Raw genomic sequence first — 12,852 nt, forward strand, 5'->3', positions numbered from 1 at the left:
AATTAGACTGTTAACTTTTGTTGTCTTTCTCACCAACGACATGCCAATTATATGTCAATTTCTCATCTTTCTCCCCAATTATAAGCCAGTTACATGTCAAAGAATATAAACTATGTAATTCTTCTTTGGAACTTCTTCCTTAACTCTAACTGGTGCTCAAAATAGGTTTGCTAATTAACTGTTCAGCAGAACACGATGGATGAAGTGACTAGCCCAGGGGTGGGCAAACTTTTTGACTCGAGGGCCACAATGGGTTCTTAAACTGGACCGGAGGGCCGGAACAAAAGCATGGATGGAGTGTTTGTGTGAACTAATATAAATTCAAAGTAAACATCATTACCTAAAAGGGTAAGGTCTTTTTTTTTTTTTTTAGTTTTATTCATTTCAAACAGGCCGGATCCAGCCGCGGGCCGTAGTTTGCCCACGGCTGGACTAGCCTATATCACCTTATTGTTAAACTTAGTAAAGTAACTTAGTAAGTGAAAAGACCTCCACAGTTAAACTTTATACTCCGTTACTGACAAACAGACACAATCTCTTCCTATATTAATTGCTCCCCAAACAGTATTTATTTTAAAAATCCAACCCTCAAAACTCTATTTCCCTGACAAAGTCATTCCCCACATGCAATTTTCAGTACCTATGGTCCCCCAGAAAGCAGTATGCAGAATTCTATTTGTATATATTTTACCAGTAGCCTCAATTATTGTTCTGGACATTTCAAATTATTTTTTGGAAAGGTAATACAATATCTCAGAGAGTCTCTACAGCTGGATCAAAGACTTGCTTGTATTCCCTGATGTTCACTTTTGCTATGCCCATCCAAACTCTTAGAGTCCTCTGGATGGGGTATTTAAGACCAAATACCTTAAGTGAATGCCACTAAGTTGACAATGCAGCTTTCCCTGAGATATCTGAGCACTGAAACTCAAATAATGGCTGAAAAGTAATTTGAAGTAAAATTTATCTTGAACACATAAGGCAAAGAAGAAGTTTTTGTTATAATACTTAATATTTAATCTTAGTTACTTTAAAATGAACATTTTCTAATTATTATCTTAATATCAAAAACAGATTTTTACCATATCTTTATAATACAAACCAAAATCCAGATAAGGGGGAAAAATGTCTAATAACAGAAAAAGACATTTCCAAGTGTGGCTTTCACAATATACTAACAGGCATATAAATGAAAGGTGAAATAAAGCACTATGGATAATTATTTTCTCTGGCTCTATGTAAACATACTATAAAGATATATAAACAGTATAGCATTTAAATTCTATTTTGTGGATATAGACCATTTAAATAAGCAATAAGTGATAAATCTTTTTTTTTTAATGTCTTGATTTCATGGGAATTTCTCTATGTATACTAAACATAATATAACATAATCTACCATTGCTATATTTTCTACTTATATGTTAAGCCATTTACTTGCAAAAGCATGTAATGGCCTTAAGTAAAAAGGCCTATGAGTGTCCTTTAAGGCCTTCTAGTCTCCTTGAAATATAACTATCTTCACAACTCCAGGTGACTGTGAACTTAATGCAACTGCTTATTTATTCCCATATGTAAATCATTTTGTTGTCCAGGAAAAAGAATATCACGGTTATACTGACACCTTCCCTAAAATAGCAAGGCCTGAGAGGTATAAACATCAAGCACATTGAGTACATTGCAATCTGGTTTTATCATGTATCTCCCTGCCACCTGGTTCATCGCTGAGACTGGGTCACCCTGGTGTTCTGCATGAACATTAGTGAGACCAGGACTGTCTGCCAACAATGAGGCCTTTCCTAGCAAATAACAATCTACCCCTAAAGATGAAATTATGCTGACTTTGGAATTGCCTGTTTGGGTTAAAGAATTTGGCGATCTTCTATAGTCAGATCCTGTGCTTTAAAGAGCTTGACACAAAACAAAATGTTTTAAGAATTTAATATGTATCTCCTATTTAAGCTTTCGTTCCTGATAAAACATAATTTGAAGTGTGTTTCTCTTGCTGGTATTTTAAAATATAGTTATTTAAAAAATAAAAGATCTCAAAGTAACAATATGATGAACAGGGATAACATTAAAGTTTAAAGAAAGAATGTTAATGAAGTTTTAATAAATCTTACTATATTTGTTAAATGATTTTGAATACCTCCCATCACTTTTAATATCTACCTCTAATCAGTTGCTACATCCTATGGATCCTAAGTCTGTCACTTTTACCCCAGCATGCATGGCCTCTTTTTCATCCCCTCATTTAGTCCCTCATCTCTATTCTACAATCTCTACTTCACGTTATATGTGTCCCATTCTCCCTCTATAAAATGCGCTAAAACATAACTCCTGTAAGGTTGCTTGCCTAACCAAGTGTCTTCTTATGTTCCTCATTGTATCAAACATACTACCTGCTCTTCAATGTCCTCCAAAATGTAGTTACCAATCTCCCTTTGCCACCTGATTCCTCATTTCTTCCTATCTACTAACGGCCCACCCCTCAATGCCTTTTCTTTCTATCCTCTTAGTTTCTACCCATTCTTCTAGAGTCCCCTTAAATACAGTAGGAAACATGACTAGAATACTCCAAAATGTTGATGGTCTCAATCTCCTACCAGCACCCAATACAAGTATTTTTTAAATCTATTTTTATTCTTTTACATCCAATCATGGGTTCTAGAATTGGGCTATCTTGGTTCACTGCTTTGTTGTGCTACTTTTAGTTAAGTAACCTTGGGTATTTAACTTGCCTGTGCCTGCTTCCCCATTTGTGAAACTATGATGTTAATAGTACCCATATCATCAGGTTGTTCTGAGGAATATAGGAATTAATGCATAACCTTAATCTGGCACATAAAAAGTAGTCCAAAATGTTAGATATCGCTGTAATAGCTCTTACCATTCTCACTATTCTTTATATAGCATTGAAGGCAAGACAAAAAAAATGGTTAAAAATATGGACATTGAAAAAATAAAGAAAAAATAAATAAAACTCATAGCTCTACAAATGACAAAAAGTGTTATCTAGTCATGCTACTTAATCTTTAAGATAAAGGTCATAAATCCTATTTTCCAGCTGGAAAAAGATTAGATGAGATATTTTGTAAAAAAAATATATAACAAGTAGCAGCTTCTACTATTAGTAATTATTTATATGTTTATAATTTCAGAGTTGGAGAAATTAAGGAACAAAGAGTCAATGATTTTTTGCAGGCTACACATCTAGTCGGACCTGGCCCCGTAAAATCAAATCTATACATTGTGAGGTTGTCTGTGCCCCTCCCCACACTGAAGTCTATTACTCCTTTCAAGATCTAGACAGAAATGCAATAAATATATAAAGATAGAATAATTTAAAATGGTAATAGTATTGAGTCACTCTTATATATATACAGTACTGCACTTTTCAAAACACATGATCCCCTGGTGGTCTTTTTTTGTAATACCTGCACTGCAACAAAGACTGGCTTGCAAAACAAATGTACATAAGTATCTACATATATAAAAGCCTAAGTGACCGAACAACCAAACCACTGGTCGACTGGTTGACCAGTCGCTATGACACGTGCTGACCACCAGGGGGCAGACCTTCAACTCAGCAGCCGCCCCCTGGTGGTCAGTGCACTCCCACAGCCAACCTCCTGTGGCCAACCAACCTCCCGCAGCCCCTCCCCCTGGCCGGCCCACCAGCCTCTTGAGGTCCCTCCCCCGAGCCCTGCCAGCCCACCCCGATCAGCCCTGGGCCCCCATCGGGGAGAGAGACAGCCCTGATCGGCCCCAATCGCCAGCCAGGCTGTGGGGCCCCACCCGTGCACAAATTCGTGCACCGGGCCTCTAGTAGTGTTTATAGGAATGGATGTATCTCTTCATAGGCATTTTGAAACTAAAATTTAGTAAGCAGAAATATCAACAGGGTTCTTGGGTTGGAGAATACTGAGTGTGGCAAGTTCAGTCAATGGCTCCCAGCTTTTCCCTACAACTTTCCCCCTCAGCAGGCCTTGTGCCCTCCTATTCTTTCTGTCACTTAACTTGACTCCCACCACCCACCCCAGACTATCTTTCTACTTCCATGAGAGTTATCTATCCCCATAGAGCACTGAAAGGTCACTGTAAAAGTAATGCTCTCTTAAATCAGATAAGGCAGAAACAAACAAAATGTGAATGTATCATTATTACAGATATAGGAAATCCAGTGTCAAATATAATTTTTAAACATGAATAATTATCTCAAAGAGATATACCGGAATCATAAAAAAATCTAATTAATAGTATGTAGAAAACTGTAACCATGTATTTGCTAAGTGTTTCCCCAAGGGTATAGATGTAATGCTTACAGGAATGTACGTTTTTATAATATGAAAAATACCGCAAACAAATCAATTTCCCTACTTCAAATCTAAAAATACAAACTATGTCGGGAGACATGAAATGTCATCTATCAGTAGCTCTTCTTGAGTCTTCTGCTTTGCAATTATTCTCCAATCATTAATGAGCATGCTTCATGACTCATCAAAAATGATCTTCAGTGTTCATGGGGATCCTGGCTTCCTCACACTCCAAACATGTGTCGACACTAATGGCAGCTCTGCCTTATATAGTGGGAGACAGACTCAAGATGACAACCAGCCAAAGGCAACTCTTCTGAGGTTCCCAATAAAATCTGCCCCGCACATACACACACCCCAAAGACCCCACTATATCCTTCCTGTTTTATATCTTTGGCATCCTTCAAGGAAATAAAAGTAAGCATACTTTATATAGTTAGAAAAGAACTGCTTTTTTCTTTTTTTTCAGCCTAACTCTCACTGTGCATGGCAAAATGTACTTCGGTTATAAAAATATCTAAAAGGAATGCTTCCAGGACCTAGGCCATTGTGCTTTGTTTACCAGTCAGATGATTTTTCAAGGCCGTGTTCAAATTATAAAGCTACCTCTCTGCGTATAGAAATTCTTCAAGGCCCATAACATTGCCGCAGAAACCTATTTTTACCTTTCTAACATTCCAAACAATACCCTCTTCTCTACAGATGCAAATTTCTCATCATCGTGAATTCATTAATCTTTGGTTAACCTTTGGTCAGGAGTTTGGATTTATTTGGTGTTTTTATTTTCGAAGGCAAGAAAGTCATAGCAAAGGAAAATACATATTAAGCATTTGAAGATAATTGTTATTTACTGAAAGCTCTGTTCTAAAATAAATTTGAGAGACTCGTTCATGTTTGGTAACTTTGGGACAATGATAACTATAGTGTCTCTAAATGTTCCTAAGTAGCAATCATACTCTATTCTGGCCTTTGAGAGGTGTTAACACTCATCCCCTAATTATAAGTCTTTTCTGTGTTATTACTACCTCACCATTAAATCTCTAAACTAAACAGTAGTTGTGAGGAAATAAAAATAGATGTTAGGTGGTGTGTTTTCTCAAATTTTGGTTACAATGGATAAGAATGATGAGGAACTTCTACATATACTAAACTGCATTAGCTTGAAAAAAAAAAATAGTTCATTTTATTGTGTTTTGACCAATAAAAGCCCTGTAGGCTTTCTCCCAGAGTACTGCTCTCCGCCTTTATTCTAGAACAGCACTGTCCAACAGAAATGTAATGCAAGCCACATCTGTTATTTTAAGTTTTCTAATAGCCACATTTAAAAAGTTAAAAGAAAACAAAACCACAGGTGAAATTATCTGATAATATATTCTATTGGAACAAATATATCCAAAATATTATCACTGCAACATATTTATGATCAATATAAAAATACCAATAGGATGTTTTACATTCTTCCCTTCGTACAATGTTTTCAACATCCAGTATGTATTTTACATTGTTCAAGTGCTCAACAGCCATAAGCAACCAGTGGCTACTATACTGGACATTCGAGACTGCCAGTAAGATGAAGCTTTTTGGCCTAACGGGCCACACACTTTAAAATCTTCTTGTGTAACATCCTGGATGATCGGTATTGCTGTTAGGATTTTATATACTGAGCCAAACATTTAAGTTAATGTCTCTCACTTCCTCCTTTCACTCCCCAGGCCCACATATCTACTGCCCATACTCTCTTTCTTCGAGTATAAGAAACCCCACCACCTATTCTTTTCAGCTTCTTCCAAGCCAAGATCTAAGATGAACTCTAATCTGAGCATCTTCTAACAAAGCAGCCAGCCAGAAGGTGCAGCCGGGCTATTCTCTCTCTGTTTCCATAAATAGATACATCTCACACAGGCCTAATGTATGGTGACAATGATAAATGCAAGGACAGTTTGGTTTTGCTTACAGGGAGGATAGGAAATTTTATATAATGAAGCAACACACCCTTCCTCAATGAGAAATACAGTTTCACACTTTGCCCTCCTTCCCCCCTCCCCCTTCTGCCCCAGGAGACACCTTGGGATATTCTGTTCTTTTTCTGGAACAGAACCCAGGATTTCATCGCAAAGGAATTCTGTGCCCAGAGGAAGAACAGAATGTTGGAATCAAGATGTAATGAATTCAACTTGGAGTTTGCCTCCAATGTGGCAATGTAAACACACGCAATAATATCTCAAACCATAAACCATTTTGGATTCTCTGTTGGCATAGCTGCAGAGAGGAGCATCACACTTGATGTGTGTCTGCACGCGAATCTGTTCTTAGTCACACGAGGAGGAAAACTAAACTGAGCACATGTGAGCTTTTCTGAGTCTCTCCGTAATAATAAGACCTGATGATTATGTCTTGGATGACACTGTAATTACAGGCGGATGGATGGGTGAACAGGTTTTGTGGTGCTGACCCAACCTGTTCCCTCAAGCACAAAAGGCAACTTTTGTAGTCCTCAGAGAGGAAACCACCTCCCCGCCTCATTAAACAAATAAAACGAAAAACTATGTCTACATCTTGTGAGAAGTTCTAACAGTCATCAAACGTCCACTCCCATGCAAATACAGAACACAGACAAAAATCAGACCACTGTAGGTTCCTCATAAAAACAGTTTTGAGCTGGACTTGTCACCAACTCTAATAAAGCAAAGATACAAGGGACAACGATGCGCTTTCTCGGGCCACCAAATCAAGGTATTCAGCGTCTCTGGCTGTAACTACCCCTCAGACGTTCTACACTTTGAGCTCAATACTCTTAGGACGGATTCTAAGCTCCTTAACTTTCATTTTAACTTGTCTGGCTGATAATGTTTTATCTCGACGAGGCAAGGAGACACACCAACGCTCTCAGGCACCCACACGGAGATAACATGGAGTGTGGGTCCCTTGCGCTGGTGTAGAACAGTTGGGCGATAAATGCCCCCTGTGTACAAACCCTCACCGTGTTCAAACCCCCCGGGAGGGAGGAACCCCGTGCGCACCGGTGTAGTATTTCAAAGCGCGCTGCAGAGGGCCTGCAAAGCCAGAGGCACTCATCACGACTTTCCTCTGGGTGCATGAATTTGGTGAAGCAATCCCTCAGAAGATGGCAGGGTTTACCCTGCCATTGGCCAGCGCTGGTGCCTGCGCCGGTGGGCACGCCGGGCCGAGGCAGTGGCCATAACCTTGCGGGCAGCTCCTTGCTCACCCTGAACCCTAGGGAAGCCCACTCCACGGAAACACGTCACACACACACGGACGGCAGCTGCCTAAGGCTCCCGGCCCGGGAGAGACTTAGAAACACAATTGCTCTTCTGGCAACAGCCCTGGAGTTGCAAAGTGCTGTGTGCGGGGCAAGCGTTAAGCTCCACCATATATACCTGCTCATGTTACAGGCTCCGGAATCAAAGTATTCTCACATGACACATGACTACCAATAACAGATTCCGGCTCCGTAAAAAAAAAAAAAAAGAAAGAAAAAAAAAACGGGGGAGGGGGGAGCGCTGTACATATTTGTCCTGCTTTTGTCTAAAAACCTGAGCCCAAGTACTAACTACTTTTCCTACCTTTCACCCTCTCAAGGAAACAGTTCAATCAACCAGCGGCGGCTCCACCCAGAGAGCACGGCGCCTGCACTTACTTTTCTTACAGCTTTGAGTGACGCACCACAAAGCGGTGGGGGGCGGGGGGTAGGCGCCCTCTCGGGCAGGGCGTCTTCCGCCCTGTAAACTTGGCAAAAAGGCAAACTGGCCTGAAATACGGCGCTCTCCATATAAGGAAGCCCAGCTAAACATGTCATGCGTAATTTATGGGGAGCAGGCAGAGAATTAACCTTTGCGTGCACATATTCGGCCCAGATGCAAGCCGGGCTGGAGGGCAGCCCCAGGGACAGGGATGCGGGGTCTCCGGGGAGAAACGGTGGCTCCCATCGGATGGGCTCGCTCCCCCCGCCTCCCCCCACCCCCCCCGCCACGAAGGTCATTAAGTTGCAAGTACACTTGCACGCACCTGTTTATTCTCTCTCTCTCTCTCTCTCTCTCTCTCTCTCTCTCTCTCTCTCTCTCTCTCGGCTGCCAAGTTGGAAGCTGCCTGCGCTCTGACAGTGTCCGCATTGCCCGGGGACGGGACTGCGGGAGCCGGGCTGCATCTGCGACCTCCCGATTCCCCCCCTCCAGCCCCGGATGTGCGATCGGGGAGCAGCCCGGGCGAGCCGGCGCCCGCCGCGCGAGCCGCAGCCCGGAGCCTCCCCTCCCTTCCTCCTCCAAGCGGGGCCAGGCGCGGGGAAGCGCCCAGACAATGCCGAGCCGCCCGGACGGCAGCGCAGGCGGACGTCGAACATGGAAACTTACCTCTCACATGTTTTTTTCACCAGCAGCCCGACTGCCGACCGAGTGCCCAGGGCATTGTGGGAGTCCGGATTCCGAGAGGCCCGCGCGATGGCAGATTGAACTTGTCAGTGCCCGGTCACGGGAGCATGGTGAGCGCCACAACTCATTCAGCTGCAGTGAAAAGACTGTTGCATGTCGCCGTGCAGCCTCTTATCGCCGAGCTCGGGTTTCCGCCGCTGCTGCGCGGGCCCCTCCCCCGCCCGCCCGCCCAGCCCCACCAGGAAGCCCGGGGCGGACTCGCCGGGCCGGGAACGCACGCGGCGCGGGCAAAAGGCTGGAACTTTCCGCCGCCCGCCCGGCTCTCCCCCCACCCCGGCCGATCGGGCGCCCCTCAACCCAGCCAAGTCCGCAGTGGCGGGTGGTGGCCACTCGCGGGTGGGCGCGGAGAGCAGAAGGGAACCCCAGCCGGCGCTGGCGAGGTGCATCCCCGCCGCCGCCCGGTGGTATCTTCCATCTTACACGTCCCACATGATAACCTCCCAGCCCGGGTGCCCACGGGGCGCGTTCCTAGCACTTTCGGCTCCTCCTGGGCAGACGCATCGGTGTGTGTGCTGCAGGCGCCCGACGGATGGGGCTTGGTAAGGGAGCCCGCAAGGTGAGGCTGAAGGTGAGGATCCGAGGAGGATCCGGCAGTGGGATCGGAGGGGGGCTGCCTCCTGAAAAATGCACCACACGGTTTGTTTGAACCTGGATGGCTCACGGGCGGGAAAAACATCTGCAAGACCAACCTCCGATGAGTATCTTTCTCAAGTAACAGGGTGTCCGCAGTTTTGGAATTCCTCAGTCGGGCGGATGGTCACACAAGCACAAACACAAGCACAAGCTTCCCATCTAGTTTGTAAATGATTTTTGGAATGTAAAAAAAGCCCCTTTCTTGCCCACTCCGAGTTATTTGATTGATAGAAAGCAGTCTTCCCTCCCCCCCCAACCCTCTTAATAAATAAAATATCATTTTCTGAAATACTGGATTATCCCAAGGCAAATAAGTCATATTGTTGTTGGCGCAAAAGAAACCAGAGCCCCAAATCATAATTCACTGGGTGTTATAAGATGTAACTTGGCTTCACTTTGAATGGAAAGAATCCTAGACTTAACGTGGTGTGATAAAGTGATGGAAATTTGGAGGGTAGAATTTTCTTTGGATTTAAGGAATGTTGATAACTTGTTCAATGATGCTAATTGAAAACATTTGCTTCATGTTTGGACACAATTTGGAACCAGATGGTAGATATGGTTCCATGTTCTTCCTACAACTTACTGTTAAGTTGTGTTAAAGAGGGTGGGACCAGCTGAAGAAGGGGCAGGGAAAAAACATGAAATGTGCTCAAGTACAGAAATACTTCCAGAGGCATTAGTAAGGAGCTTGAATTCTCGGCCCTTGGCTAGGTCCACGAAACACCGAGTTAATACTGCACACTGCTCCCTTCCAGAACTGATTCGTTAATTAATTAAATGGTGCCCCTTCTCGGTGTTCATGATTAAAATCTACCCAAGTGCACACACGGTTGAAGCAAATTAAAAAGGACAGTGGCACTTTCTCCGAGAATCTGGATGGACATTCCCTACCTGCCAATTAATAGCTACAAGGACTTCCTTCTCGTTCCGCATTTATTTCAACAACTATGGTGCCCGCTATGCCAAAGATGCGGGAGTGGTTGTAAGACAGAGTCGGTCCCTACCCTCAAGGATACCTCTACTTGGGAAGACACAAACCCAGCAGGCTCCTGAGAAGTTACTTTAATGGGTACTTTAAAAGGTGAGTAGAGCCCTAGCTGTTTTGGCTCACTAGATAGAGTGTCAGAGCGTCTGCATGTAGACTGAAAGGTCCTGGGTTCAATTCTGGTCAAGGGCACGTACTTCAGTTGCAGGATCCTCCTGGCCAGGCCCTGGTCAGGGCTATGTGCAGGAGGCAACCAATTGATGTGTTTCTCTCACATCAATATTTCTCTCTGTCTTTCCCTCTCTCTTCCACTCTCTAAAAATCAATGGAAAAATATCCTCAGGTGGGTGAAGATTTAAAGAAAAAAAAACGGGTGTGTAGAAATTAGCTAAATGGAAAAGGAGTTGAGGCCTGGTCAAATGGAGAAAAGAGCATGGCCAATACAGCAGACTGCCTGTTAGAAGAGGAGGATCAGAGCTGGGGAGTGGCAGATGAGCTAAGAGTAGGTCTGCCTTTAGCCAAGGCATCTCAACTTTACTCTGAAAACTGCGATGAACTAGAAGAGTTGACACAGCAAGGAGATATGTGGAGTTTGGACTTGCATTTCAGAAAGATCCTGTGGCAACAGCTTGAGGGGGACTGAAGTGTGGGGTGGCGGCCTAAGGAAGAAGGCTGAATGGGTGTGGACAGACTGGAACAGTGACTCATGCAGGGAAGGAGAGGAGGAGCCTTGGGAGGCGTCCAGATCCCTGGCTTCGCCTACTGAATTGTTTGCTACTTGCCTTTTAGTTTCTTTAGTTTGCCTGCCATGCTCCACAACAGCAGCCTCTGACTGCAGAGCTGGGCCACCTCTGCATCTGCTAGCAGGTCGGTGCCCTCGCTGGTTTCCATGTGCCTCTCTCTGCTCAGGATGGCCAATGAACAGCCAAGGGCTAATCCCACTTGTGGGAAATTATTTCCAATTGTCCTCAGACCTTGTGGAGTTCCAAGTTAGTGCTTTGGTGTGTTTTTCTTGTGGGTTAGAAAATTTGCTATTTGGAACAACATCGTGAAAAACAGGACTTTGAATCTGTGCATGGAGCAAGAGGGGAAATTATTTTTCCACTTCAGCACTGGAGGGCCGGGGGGGGGGGGGGGGGGGTGTTGTGGGAACAAAAGAGAAATTGAAACTGAGACATATTTTCTGCTCCACTGAACAGACTACAAAGAAATATAAGAAAGACCCTGAATGTTAAAAACAAAATGAACAACCCGGTAACTAACAAAGAGAAAAAATGTTATTTTACATCTGAGAGAGGAAAAGGATGGCTAAAAAAAAAACAAAAACAGAAACAAACAAAACCCTCATATAAAACAATGATCAACCAAGGACTCAAAAATGAGTTAAAGCCAAGCCAGTGTGGCTCAGTGGTTTAGTGTCAACTCATCAAACAGGAGGTCATGGTTTGATTCCTGGTCAGAGCAAATGCCCAGGTAGTGGGCTCTATCCCCAGCAGAGGACGTGCAGGAGGCAGCTGATGATTCTCGCTCATCATTAATGTTTCTATCTCTCTGTCCCTCTCCCTTCCTCTCTCTGAAATCAATAAGAACATATAAAAATATTTTTTTAAAATTAGTTAAAGTAAATTGTGATATAAAATTTCACTCTCACTGGTTTAGCTTAATTTATCATAGACAATATCACATGAATGATGACATTTTAAATTTTGAAGCACTCTTGCAAATAGCAGCTCATATGTTAAAAATATTAGATCGTGTTGCCAGCTTTCAACTACCAGAGGAATTCTAACCACGTTTCAAATTGTGGAAATTATTAAAAAATTATTATAGTAATAAAAAGTAAATAGTTCCTCATTTAGAATACCCATCGATATTCTCTCGGTGCCAGGAGAGAATTATGGTTTCTCCTACTTCTGTGAAGTGTAGTTATGGTCCCCAGGTTGATGAGTGAGTACATCCATAAATATAATGAAGATCATTTGTGTGCAGTGGGAAAAATTATAGAAAACAATTTCAGATGAAATAAAACTACATTCTCAGATAAAAGAAAGCATGCGCACTGCGGGTTACTGAAATATTTCAGACCATTCAAGTCTTAATTATGCCAACAGAAATACAGTTAAGAAATATGTTTTCTAGAGATAATATCAACTCCCTGGTTTACCAATAGTGCAGACAAAGGAAATGGTAGCATTTACCTTTATCACAGGAACGGCAGTCATTAAGTGTGTAAGTGTGAGTGTAGGTGTTCTGAATTGTATCTTTCTTGTTCTACATACCACACATATAGCTCAATAAGCTCTCAATGCCTCCCAAGTATAATTTGCTTTTCTGTCCTCAACCCAAAAAAAATCATATAAATTAAAATTTCCCAAGAAAGTATTCTTTTCAAAAACCCAAATATGAAAGAATCTCAAATCATTGATCTAGGAATGTTGTTTTTCTTACACCAGGATAAAAATAATCCATT

The 12,852-nt window shown here is 42.8% G+C and overlaps 1 protein-coding gene across 20 annotated transcripts in view; it reads right to left on the reverse strand.

Moving 5' to 3' along the window:
* MBNL1 (muscleblind like splicing regulator 1) overlaps positions 1-8,843 on the reverse strand; it is a 170,002-nt gene extending 161,159 nt beyond the window's left edge. For 19 of the 20 annotated variants that reach the window (XR_002831775.1, XR_002831774.1, XM_014464782.2 and 16 more), the window contains exon 1: positions 8,684-8,840. The gene's annotated coding sequence lies outside the window, so the exon portion shown is untranslated. Of the gene's footprint in view, positions 1-8,683 lie in introns of all 20 variants that reach the window. The other variant, XM_006099253.3, reaches the window with a different exon arrangement.
* Between the last annotated feature and the right edge of the window lie 4,009 nt (positions 8,844-12,852).

The sequence above is a fragment of the Myotis lucifugus genome, unplaced genomic scaffold (genome assembly GCF_000147115.1).
Source record: "Myotis lucifugus unplaced genomic scaffold, Myoluc2.0 scaffold_266, whole genome shotgun sequence".
In the NCBI taxonomy this organism is placed as follows: Eukaryota; Metazoa; Chordata; class Mammalia; order Chiroptera; family Vespertilionidae; genus Myotis; species Myotis lucifugus.